At 38.7% G+C, this 13,361-nt stretch overlaps 1 protein-coding gene across 1 annotated transcript in view; it reads left to right on the top strand.

Annotated features, from left to right (window-relative positions):
• Window positions 1-7,395: 7,395 nt before the first annotated feature.
• LOC117303508 (prokineticin receptor 2-like) overlaps window positions 7,396-13,361 on the top strand; it is a 41,777-nt gene continuing 35,811 nt past the window's right edge. The window contains exon 1 of the mRNA XM_033787731.1: window positions 7,396-7,616. The gene's annotated coding sequence lies outside the window, so the exon portion shown is untranslated. The remainder of the gene's footprint in view (window positions 7,617-13,361) is intronic.

Raw genomic sequence — 13,361 nt, 5'->3', positions numbered from 1 at the left:
AAGGTTTTATGCTGATAATTATTTTGAGTAATTACCAATAGTGTCCACTGCCTTTAATGGCAATTTATCCAATCCTAACACGTCGTAATTTCAAATCACCCACTTAGCCTTTTTAAACATGCCAAAGTTATCAATCCCTGGAGAAATACAACATTATTTCCATTTAAATGTCTCTAGTCTGATTGGTAAATATCAACGTTAAATATACAGCTCTCGCTTGATAATAAGCCCAAAGTGGTGCCTATTTATTTACCTATAAGGGGTGCCTTCAGAAATGAAAATACGGTAAAATGTTATTTCACGGGACGCTCTAATAGGAGACTTTCCAACGCTAGGCGGCAGCAGACATACCGGGTAAATTTCCATTGTTTACGTAGTTCTGAACATGCGCATAATTCTGAGAACAATGGATTTACCCGGTAAGTCTGCTGCCCTCTATCGTCCCAGAAAGTCTCCCATTGCATATGTAACACTCCCATAACTGACAGTTGAAGACTATTATTTGAAAACAGGAAAGCACTGAGTTTTATATGTATTAAAAAACCTACAAGACTTGCAGTGGGTATACAATATTTTAAAGGGAAAGGAAGGTATGGGTGGTTAAGGATTGTGATTAATAAAGAAATCTGTACAATCTGTTGACAGAAAACACCTTTTGTTTACAGGATCATTATGAGAACGTTAAACTTTCGCACGCGGTGCTTCTTGACACGTTTTTGCTTTCCTTTGTTTTTATCAAAGGTTATCGGAAACCCATTTATAAAGTCCGTTTTGATTGGACTTGATTCCAGAGCAAACGTCATCTTCTTAAGAAAACTCCCCTGAATCCTCTAAAGTCTTCCCAAAAAAAAAAAAAAAAAAAAAAAAAAAACAAGTCCAAATAACTCCATGGCTGAAAAAAAATGTTTGTTTGCGTAAATCGCTATATACACGAAATACGTAATAAAAGAGAAGCTTCAAATCTCTGAAATACGGTGGGATTTTGTTGAGATTCGCATTGCGTGATTACTGGATTTCACCTTCAAATCCCCCATAGAATGTATACATGTACATCTCTTAAAGACCCTGGACACTATTGGTAATTGTCAAAGACCAGTCTTCTCACTTGGCATTTATCTCAACATATGCATACAAACAACAAACCTGTGAAAATTTGAGCTCAATCGGTCGTCGAAGTTTACACACTTCAACAGCTCTCCATTGCTTGTTACCAAGTATGTTTTTATGCTAACAATTGTTTTGAGTAATCACCAATAGTGTCCGGTGCCTTTAATAAGGAGAGAGTGGGACATAAGCCAAACCAAGAAGTCACCGTGACAAGCATATCTCAAACACAACACCTTAGCAAAATCTTTGGCCATGTCTTTAACTCTCGGAACACACCGGATTTCCAAAGTCCTGATTGGGTCACGCGTCAGGATCTTTGATCGCTGAGACAACGTGGGAGTAAACCGGCCGGATTCGGATGTAACTTCATTTTAGGATTGGTGCCAGGTCGAGGGTTGTGATGCTGTTTGTTTAACCTCATTGTTACGGTACATGGTAATAATAATAATAATTATAACGCGCCTTTTGCCAAAGGATACAAAGCGCCAGGTATTATTACTGCAAGGAGTGGGGCGAATTTAAGATATAAGACCTAATCCTTAAGCACCATGTAATGGTTTACAATGAAATGTGTCGCAATATGCTGCCAATCCAGCCAGGACACCGGGGCGAACCCCTTCTCTTTTCGATAAAAGCACTGGGTTCTTTTACATGCGTTTACACAACACATGGGACCAACGGCGTTACGTCCCATCCGAAGGACGAAGCAATGGTTAAGTGTCTTGCTCAAGGACACAGTGTCACGGCTGGGAATTCGAACCCACACTTCGCTGATCAGAATAACCAGAGTTTGAATTCGGTGCTCTTAACCGCTCGGCCACGACACTCCCACATATAATATAGAAACCACAATCCTCGTTCTTTGGGATTTGTCGATCTCCCATTTGATTTATAAGATTTATTTCACACAAAAAGTAAACTCGAATATTTACTTATTTCCTTCGAGTGTTAACCATAGCTCGTTAACTTATTTATAGCTGGTTAAAGCATAAGCCAAGACAAATATTGTAAAAACAGACTCAATCTCGTGTTATGTCTATCACCTATTGTTTAAAGGAACATTACAGAATTCGTTTATGCTAACAAAACAGTTGCTGGCAGTGTAGCACTTTATGTAATCCACCATATACATAAACTGGACAAACCTGTAGAAGTTTGAGATCGATCAGCCATCTTGGTCACGAGAGAATAGTGAAAAACCGATTACACATTTTGCATTGCATCGATGCCAAAAACAAAAAGAATCAACCGCTCACTACTGAGCGATAAACTCCAAACGCGAAGTTAGATTATTTAGTTCTCATCAAATAATGACATTTCAGACAGAAACATTTCAAGGGGTGTTTTCAACTATCATCATCATTATTAGAGCGTGTAAGTTTTATGTAAATATGTGATCTTCTCGATTTTTATTTCTTACCTATTCTGTAGCGTTCCTTTCACCTTCCATACGAAGCCAGAACCATATTGATGCGGCTTTTATTTAATATATACCCCACTCCTAACAATTTTACTTTAACTTCTATGGGAGGGTATACCTTTTTCCACTGCCGACACTATTAAAGGCAATGGACACTATTGGTAATTGTGAAAGACTAGCCTTCATAGTTTCTGTATCTCAACATATGCATAAAATAACTAACCTGTGAAAATTTGAGCTCAATCGGTCATCAAAGTTGCGAGATAATAATGAAAGAAGAAAACACCCTAGTCATACGAATTTGTGTGCGTTTAGATGGTTGATTTCGAGACCTCAAGTTCTAAATTTGAGGTCTCAAAATCAAATTCGTGGAAAATTACTTCTATCTCGAAAACTACTTCACTTCAGAGGGAGCCGTTTCTCACGATGTTTAATACTGCCAACCTCTCCCCATTACTCTTTACCAAGTGAGGTTTAATGCTAATCATTATTTTGAGTAATTACCAATAGTGTCCACTGCCTTTAACATACCTTTATACAGGAAATTGTGGAAGATGTATAATTAATTCCCTGCAGAACATTTGGCCAGATCATAATGCACATTTGCCCATTTGGGATGCGACATTTGATGTAATCCCACGTTGTATCCTGTGCGACAAATTACCCTTTGTACACGTTCTAGTTGTATGCGTTTTTTATGAGAGGCATATGTACGTTTATTTACAAATTAGCAATTCAAGTTTTGTTTTTGAGTGTTTTGAAGCAATGAAGCAACGCGTTTTTACGAGAGGCACAGGTCTATGTACAACTCAGTTGCAATATTAAGACACAAATGTTAGGCTTTTTAAGGTTGTTTTTAAAGACCACTGAACGTTTGTGACATTTCGTGAGTCGAACTTTGAAGAGACACACTTACGCGTCAGATTTTATCCGGATCCGTGTCCCTTTGGGCCCCACCCATTTCTTGGTGAATATGACCCGGGATCATTTCATTAATAATAATTTTATTTCAACTCACTTATTCTGGCGATTTTAAAGCCAAGCACTCTGACTCTCTGAAAGGTGAATTTAATCACTGTACATATAGCCAGGGTCGATTTCACAAAGAGTTAGGACTCGTCTTATCTCGAGTTAGGACGAGTAACTCTCGTCTATAACTCTCGTCCTAACTTAGGATTAATTAATATTAAGGTCTGCATGCTACAGTGCAGGGTTGGGACTCGTCCTAAGTCCTGATATTAATCTTAAGTTAGGAGGAGTTTTGTGAAATCGACGGCAGGATCCCAATGGAGAGAAATCACTGTTAAAGAAAGTTTAAGTTTTTAGGTGTAATGATAAAAACCCGAGAGAATTTGTGTCAAAGTCACCCGGGATGAGTCAACTGACCAGATCTAAATTAAGTTCCAAACCCACCCACTCTCTACAGACCAGCTTAAACAAAATTTTGTGTTATAATCAGACAGATATGGATGTCTTATTTAATTTTACCTGGGGGTCTTGTCTTGACAGATAAGGGGGGTTTCTCGTTATTTTTAATCAAGAAATCTTGATTTAGACCGCGCCGCGTGGACAGTTGAACCCTGATATTCGTCAATTCCTCGGGACGGTTCACTGCTCTGATGGTCAAGGGCTCTCATGTACTTGCTTTTCACAACCAGTCATTTCATTGGATACAACAATTTGAATCATTTGATAAACGTGCAGTGACGTACAACTTTCCATATCTGTGTTTTGATTGGTCCGAGGTGACATTTTAAGCCTCGAAGTGTGACGTCATATGTTTAGGCTAGAAGTATGATAGACTGGTTTCCAGTCTTTTTACGCAGCGGGCGCGCTGAAAGTGTGATCATTAAAGGCACTGGACACGTTTGGTAAAATTGTCAAAAACCAGTATTTCTCACTTGGTGTAATCCCTACGTATACTTTGCATACAAGAACAAATGTATGAAAAGTTTGGGATCAGTTTGGTCATCGAAGTTGCAAGAAAATTATGAAGAGAGGCTTCATGGCTGAAGTCTTTCTCAGATTCAAATATTTTCGTGAGAAGTTACCTCTTTCTCAAAAACTGCTTTACTTCTGAGGGAGCAGTGTCTCACACTGTTTCTACCATCATGTTCTTTACACAGTGTAAGTTTAATGTATAATCTGAGGACATTGTGTTTTGTGTTACAAACAGTACCCCGACCTTTTGATGAGGTAAAAGAAAACTGTTGTACAACTATGCATTCACTGTAATTAAATGGTGTACTGGTAAAATTGTTTAAGTGGTTGATAAGTTGACGTAAAGCGCATCTTTTCACGGTGTACCTGCTTACGTGTACTTGACGTACGCTACGAATTCTTTGGTTTCTACCTGTTCACTTTATACGAAAGCTCACATGGCGTTTAGTTTCATTTTTTTTTTTCATTTGAAAGCAGTTAAACTGTATTTTCAAGAGCTGATATTTTGTTTCTCGAGGCTAGTTTTAGTTATTATTTTACAAGAGCAGTAGTTATTAAATTTCACTGTATTCTGTTTTTTTTTTTTTGTTTTTTTTGCAATAGAGGCTCCTCTGCATTTTGCGCTATATTATCTCGCATTGTTTATTTTTTCAAGAGCAGTTTTTTGTAATTATTTTAAATTGCAGTTATCGCATTTTTTAAGAACGGTTATATTTTATTTGTTTTCTGCAGTTGCTTGATTCAGTTGTTTCTTCGGACGAGAATTTCTTGTGGTTGGCTCAGTTCCTTCAATACAGCTGGTAAGTTGACCTCTATTGTGTATTGATCGCTAAATAAATTAACAATAAGCCTCCTCCATACTTTGTGAGATGTCATGCCTGAGCGGTTAAGAGCACCAGACTCAAGCTCTGGTGTTTCTGATCAGTGTTGGTTCGAGTCCCAGTTGTGACACCTGTGTCCTTAAGCAAGATACTTAACTATTGCTTTGTCCTTCGGATGGGACGTAAAGCCGTTGTTCCCGTGTTTGGTCGGCAGCGTATTGCGCCACATCACTTTGTAAACCCTTACGTGGTGCTTTAACCGATTATTAGAACCCACTTCGAAGCACTTTGTCATTTGACAAGTACCGAAGGTGTCCAGCCGTCGATCTCACCAATCTCTTCCTAACTTAACAGTTAGTCTCAGGACTTAGGATAAGTTCAGTTCCGTTTCCAAAGACGTTAGTACGCGTTGAAACCATCCTAAAGTTAGGACGAGTAACTCGTCCTAACTCGAGATAGGATTAATCGTAGAGTTTCGTGAAATCGGCTGCAGTGCCTTTAAAATGCACTATCTCCAGCATGTGACTATTATAGTTTGTTGGTTATGGGGATGTGTTTGTGTCAAATGACGAGCGGTTTATAGACAGATAATGTTGAAAGAGATGAGTTCTTTGAGATAATGAAGGTGCCAAAGATATACACATGTTGTATACAATTTGATTGTTTTTTATGTGAGATGGGATACAGACTAGCTACACTTTGATACAAAATCACAGCACATAAAACTCATCACTTGAAAAACCGGGATTGTTGTAGTGTTTAAAGGCAGTGGACACTATTGGTAACTATCAAAGACTAGCCTTCACAGTTGGTGCATCTCAACATATGCATAAAATAACAAACCTGTGAAAATTTGAGCTCAATCGATCATCGAACTTGCGAGATAATAATGAAAGAAAAAACCCACCCTTGTCACCTTAACTTGTGTGCGTTTAGATGGTTGATTTCGAGACCTCAAGTTCTAAACTTGAGGTCTCAAAATCAAATTCGTGGAAAATTACTTCTTTCTTGCAAACTATGGCACTTCAGAGGGAGCCGTTTCTCACATTGTTTTATACCATCAACCTCTCCCCATTACTCGTCACCAAGAAAGGTTTTACGCTCAGAATTATTTTGAGTAATTACCGATAGTGTCCACTGCCTTTAAACAACATGGGCTGTTTAATTTAGGTTGTTTAACTATACGCCCCAGCCGTACTACCTAAAACAAAAATTGCTGTAAAAGAACCTACACTTGCACCACATCAGAACACAATATGAATGTGCATCACTGCAGATGTATTGTCCCAATAATTAGTTTACATCAAAATGATGTAAAGTTTCTAGAAGATTCCTAATCGAAACAAGACACTGTGTTTATTCAAGTAGGGCCTACTATCACTGATCATTGGGCAAGCAATTGTTCTGCCTCGGATGATCTTATAGTATTAGGTGTATTGTGAGTGCAAAGCATTAACGGATGAGGGCACTATACAACCATAACGAAACATTCTTGCATTGATGCAGTCGTAACTTGACACGCAACACTTTCCGGTTGGATTTGTGCGAAATCTTCTTCCTTGATTTGCCATTATTGCAAAGAAAACACGAGTTGCTTTGGCTTATCCTTTGCGTCTGAACAATCAACCATGTAGTTCTTACTTCTTATCTAAACTGGCGTCGAAGTTGTCATTGTTAAGGTCAGGGTTGAGCAGTGTAACGTTGAAGGGATATCTTCCAATAATAATTTGACATTTTCCGCTTTGTCGAAGGTGTGCGTTTTTAAAGGCATTAGGCCTAATATTTTTGTTGATAGCTCAAAATAATTGTTAGCACAAAAACTATTCAGTTTTTGTGCTAACAATTCAAATTAGTAACGAGCAATGGAAAGTTGTTGATAGTTTAAAACGTTGTGAGAAACGACTCTCGATTGTCCATTGTCCTCCCCCATCGACCAAAATGAAAAAAATATTAATGAAATCACCGCTATACTCCCAGCGCAGCTAGCGAAGTAGCGTTCAGCCCGCGCATGCGTATTTCATTTATCTCGAACAGCGCGTGCGCACAAGTCCAAATAAAACGTGATCCCCATGGTTGGCGCGTAGTTAGATGCTCGAGGTATCTCGTTACACACGGTCGGATCTCCCCTTAACAGAAGAGACAGTGTCTTCGGTTTATAGCAATGGGACTCAAGAAAATGTGAAGACGTTGATGTCGGGACATGTCCACTGGAGGTAGCTGTCGTAGCCGTGCCGATAGATTAGCTTAGCGTGTATGCCACAGAAAGCTGGAGTAGGGATTGTGTTTCTCGCTGAGCAGTGCTGCAGGGTTGAACAACCCTTCCTCAGGTAGGAAAAAAGTTATGTTCTTTGCAAAACCGCAAGAACTTCGGTTTTAGGGCCAATCAGACAGTTAGCCGGTACTCAGTTTTGACAACTTACAGTTATGGGTTTTAATGCATTGCATGGCGAGGTAGGTATCAACATATATTTAGTTTGCGGTAACACCGTGTCTACTATTCATGTAGATTTTGATCTTTAGATAACTGTCTTCTACCGCGGAGTAGTTTTTGGGATTTTCTGGAGACTTCCCGGTTCTGGAAAGAACTACTTTAGCTCATTGGGTCGTTTAGTTCAGTAACAGTTCAGATACAAATTATTTGCGCAAAAAAAAAAAAAAAAAAAAAAAAAAAAAAACCGAAGTTTCAATCTTGTAAAATGTTCTTTGTTGATACCGAATTGAGTTAGTTACATGGATTCTGTTCACCAAAAGAAGTGAAGATAAAGAGTTGAGTGGTTTGGGATGGTTCTGAAATTAATGCCGGTTGAATAATAAAACTTGACGTTTCGACTAGTATATTTGATTGTCACCATAATTGACCAAAGCTCATGTAAACTGCTTTACATTCAACTTAAGTTAAACCACCGGTAATGCACACCTTTGAATTCCAAACAGAAAAAGAAAAAAAAACAACATTGCGGGTTCGTTTAAAAAGGAAACTTGTTTTAAGCCCATTTAACAATTGCTTCTTTTTTATTTCAATTCGAAGTGACGTTTATACCAGACTCTTCTTGGAAATGAATAATTCTATATGAGAATGCATCAGAGTACAATTTATCAGTACTTCTTGTAGTTTCTAACGCAATTTCTTATTGAAAATGTCATCGATCAAGACACACCGGAAAGGTCGCAAATCAGGAACTGCTTCTCTTTCAATTCGCCGAACAAATAATGTTGTCATCCTTTCTTATTAGTCTTGTCTCAGACAATATTAAGATCAATCGCTTTCCTTCATTGCCGCAGATTGTAAGTTATAATATCAACCTTTCCTTGTGGCATTCATTAATTTTAATTTCAGACACATTTATTTCCAAAAACAGTAATTTCAAAAACATTTATTTCCTTTCCAGCAGAGAATCGAAATCACAATAACAAAAAACAGTAAGAGGAGAGTTGGATATGGGGGCATCTCTGTGTGATGTATTTTTAAACATAGTTTGATGTTGGCATGTACAATTCAGGTTTTTTTTTTTTTTTTTCTTTTACTGCGATGCATGTTAAAAAAAACCCATTTTTGAACTGAATTGCAAAACAGAAAGGCAAAAGCTTGTAGTATATAATAATGAACCATTTTTGTAGAGCGCATGTCACAATCACACAGAAGTCTCTATGCGTTTTGCCTATAGACAAACAGAAACACAATAATGATTTACCACCTGGGCTTGTTTAATTTTTTTCCCTTTCCAACAAACCAAATTGAAGGGGTTATTTTTGTACAGATACGACAGCGGGATCTGACTATGATGGGTGCCCCGGTCGTGTTCCCGTTGTCGCTAAACTGCAGCCTAGCCATTAGTTAATACACCATGGTGTTAAAGGCACTGTATACACTATTGGTTATTTACAATAATTGTTAGCATGAAAACTTTCTTGGTAACGAGTAATGGGGAGAGGTTGATAGTACACAACATTGTGAGAAACGGCTCCCTCTGAAGTAACGTAGTTTTTGAGAAAGAGGTAATTTCTCACTCAAATAATAAAATACTTCTTATCAGCTGAAGCATTTTATTATGCATAAAAGCACATAAAGTTGTGAAACCACTTGTGTTGTTTTTTCTCTCATTATCCTTTTGCAACTTCGATGACCAACTGAGCCCAAATTTCCAAGAGGTGTGTTATTCTATGCATATGTTGGGATACACCAAGCGATAATACTGGTCTTTGACAATTACCAATAGTGTCCCGTGTCTTTAACACATTACGGTGTTAGACGTTGATTGAATGGAATCTGAGCCACGGGGCTAAACAAATTCTTCATAATGTCAAGATTTTTGAAAACTCCGGGTGGGTTTCCTTTCGCGTTTTGACGAAACGGGGTTGCATTGCAGGGATAAACACAAATCATGGTGAAGTAATTGGAACGGTTGTGGGGGGTGTATGACACCCTGTCGTTTTTGGCGCGCTGGACGGTATGGGACACTAGCGGGCACCAGACTGAGATTCAAAAATGCGCGCATGTTGGGTGTGCAAATCAAAACGGGGGTGTTTTGTTTGTTTAGGACGGCAGTTGTTGCGGATAGATTTCGTCAAAAATGTGGATAATTCGTGCTGGGAAACTGTTTTTGTCAACCTCGTTGAGTTTTTTTTTTCTTCTGCAAGATTGAAATTGCTGTTGCCACACTCGTTGTATAGACCTCATCGCAAGTACTCGGTAGAAGCAGCGTTAGGCGTGGAGTGAGATGCATGTTGGTCTAGCTAGCGATAAAGTTCGATCGCTAGCTGGACCAGCGTGCACCTCCTTAAACAGTTAGTGCATGCTTGCGCAATAGGTATATGCGAAATCTGCGCAAATGAACTAAAACAACAAGAAAACCAAGAAAATAATAATACAGAAAGCTAAAGGCGGTACATCAAACTGGTAATAATCAAAAATAGCGAAGATCACAGATTTACATAAAACTTACACGGTCTAATGATGGTGATAGTTGAAAACATCCCTTGAAATATTTCTGTCTGAAATGTCATATTTGATGGGAAATAAATAATCTAACTTCGCGTTTGGAGTTTATCGCACAATGAGCGTTTTATTCATTTTTGTTTTGGAATCGATGCAATGCAAAATTTGTAATGGGAGACTTTCTGGGACGATAGAGGGCAGCAGACTTACCGGGTAAATCCATTGTTCTCAGAATTATGCGCATGTTCAGAACTACGTAAACAATGGAAATTTACCCGGTATGTCTGCTGCCACCTAGCGTTGGAAAGTCTCCTATTGGTTTTTCACTATTCTCTCTTGAGTTGACCCAGATTGCCGATCGATCTCAAACTTCGACAGGTTTGTCAGTTTATGTATACGGTGGATTACATAAAGTGCTTATACTGCCAGCAACTGTTTTGATAGCAAAAACCAATTCTGTAATGTTCCTTTAACATTATTTGTTGTACTTTGTATGTCTTTTGTTCTGGTTTAATAAGAAAATATTAAGTTTATAATCAATTTCATCTCAGAACAACATTGGTAATAGCCTTTTTGAGGTATGGCGGCCACTATAGGGGTGTACTGTTTGGTTTTGATATATACAGACAAATTTACTCAAACCAAGTGTTTTGTGTCCACCATAGTTATATCATAATTGCTTAGTATGGTGGCCACTATAAGGGGTGTACTGTTTGGTTTGGGTGTATAGCATTGTGTCCACCATATCTCAAAATGGCTTAATTTGAATCATCCATGACTGTTTGATGTAGGGCTTTGTTTAATTTAAAGGAACACGTTGCCTTGGATCGGTCGAGTTGGTCTTTGAAAAGCGTTTGTAACCGCGTTTGTTATAGAATGCATATGGTTAGAAAGATATGTTAAAAGTAGAATATAATGATCCACACAAGTATGACTCGAAATTGCGTGGTTTTCCTTTTACGTCGCGAACTAACACGGTCGGCCATTTATGGGAGTCAACAATTTGAGGATCATGGTACTTGAGTCACTAAAGCAAGTCATTTCAACCATACATTGCTCCCCTTCAACCAATATCATGCAAGTAAGTCGTGTGTTTGGCTGACTTTTCTCCATAGATCATTATGTAGCCGTTTGGGGTTATGCAAGCTCCCCGGGGAATTAGGAAAGTTAATGGATTATGTTTTTTTATATTCTATAATGACCAGGCTGATGACTAGTTGCAATGCATCAAAAACAAAATGCGCAAACTCCCCATGTCGCTCAAGGGGAGGAAGAGTGCGGATACCCGGCACAGGCGTTACGGAGCACAAGTGTATAATTATTAGGACAGCGCAGGTATCCGTGTAATGCACTTTATACGTAAAGCTTACCACAGGCGGCTTGAGTCGACTGCACTCATACCCCCTCTTCCTTTACCATTGGCGACTTTAGTCGACCAAGCTTACACAAGAAAGAAAAACACTCAAGCCCGAGCGAAAAAGTAATTTTTTTGTAGTGTAAAAAGCTGTTGTTTTGTCCATGTTCTTACCAGGCTTACCAATGATGGTGAAATAAAATGAGGCTGTTTTTATAGATGCAATCGCTTCAAATTAGAGTTGACCGGTCACAAACACAGTGAGAGGTGCAGTCAAACGTTGTTGCTGTTTTCTCTACAAATAGACGCTGTATTCAGATGAAATTTTCACACGCGGCTTTAATTATCATTACAGAGCCAAACGATTACCCGACCCTTAACGTCTAGTTACTCATGGTTAAAACAAAGAAGAAGGAAAATGAGAAGAAAAAAAGGGAAGTGCGTTTCCCCATCCTGCCAATTCCACCATTTGCAATCCAAAAACCTTTTCGCTCCTTGTCAACCGTTTCATTAGTCATACAAAATTGTTTGGTTAGACAACAATAATATTATTGTCAATTCCTGTACCGTTAATGCACAGAGCATAAACCTAAAATAATCCATATTTGGTCTGCGATGCCTTTTTCTTTTACAGACACACACTTTTGTTTCTGTTTGCTTTAATAATAATCGGTACTATTTAATCACTTTAGGAGACTGTGAACATCTTTCCCAAATCCGTGCATCCGCTTCCAGCGTTCGTTTCTGCACGTTCGCCCCTGTTACTTGATAAGGTCTGTCCCTACTTCATCATACTCATCAAGCAGATTGTCAGGAAGTCCTTTTAGACGTAAAATATGTCAAAATTGGAAATTGCATCCGCAGGATGGGAAAGTGATTGCCTTTGAGTACCAATCAATGTAAGATCTCTTCCTTAATGGTCTACGAGAGACTGGAGACACGTCTAGATGGATCAAGAGGTCAGGCGATTGTAGTTTTTGTTGCGTTTAATTCCCACTAAAAGACACCATACTCGAAATAAAATGCATCGCTGCTGCTGCTGCCGAACTGAATCGTATGATTGTTTTTGTTTGTGACAAAATTCTCCTCGGGGATTTTCTCTAAACTGATATACATATTAATTGGTCATAGATAACTGTGGCCATGTAAAAAACCACACACATCAACTCGAAGCCAGGAAAACTCACACTTCAGTATGGGTTAGACGAGTGCAATTTACCTATACCCCCATTGGCAGCTTCCGCCAGTTATCCACTTGAGAAAGGCAACTTAGCTTGCCTGCACAGGCGCGGAAACTAAACTGTCTTGACTTTGCTCTATAGAGCAAAGTCAAGACAGTTTAGTTTCCGCTCCTGTGCAGGCAAGCTAAGTTGCCTTTCTCAAGTGGATAGGTTTGGTAAGTCAACGTGTATATATATATGTGTGTCTCAAAAAAAAAAAAAAAAACACATACACAATTGAAATGGCTGCCGAATAAACTATATAATGCATGCTGGGGTGAGCACTGCTCACTGAAGAATAAGTAGCCGACATCCAAAAGACTTCCTCTCACAAATTGGAAGGCTAATTATCGCACAACCCAATTTTCATACCCTTTACAAAAGTGAGCATTGCTCACCAAATCATATACTTTTTATCCGGCAGCCATTTTAAAAGTTTTTTTTTAGACACCCTGTACGTCAATGTAACATGTATACAAATGTTCCTATACTGATTTTGTAACAAGCAAAACTAGGATTCACCGTGACGTCACATTTCGCGTCATCTTTGCAGTACGCCCTC

This window comes from Asterias rubens, chromosome 19, assembly GCF_902459465.1.
Source record: "Asterias rubens chromosome 19, eAstRub1.3, whole genome shotgun sequence".
Classification (NCBI taxonomy): domain Eukaryota; kingdom Metazoa; phylum Echinodermata; class Asteroidea; order Forcipulatida; family Asteriidae; genus Asterias; species Asterias rubens.
The sequence above is the reverse complement of the archived record's forward strand: the minus strand, read 5'-3'. Positions and strand labels throughout refer to the sequence as shown.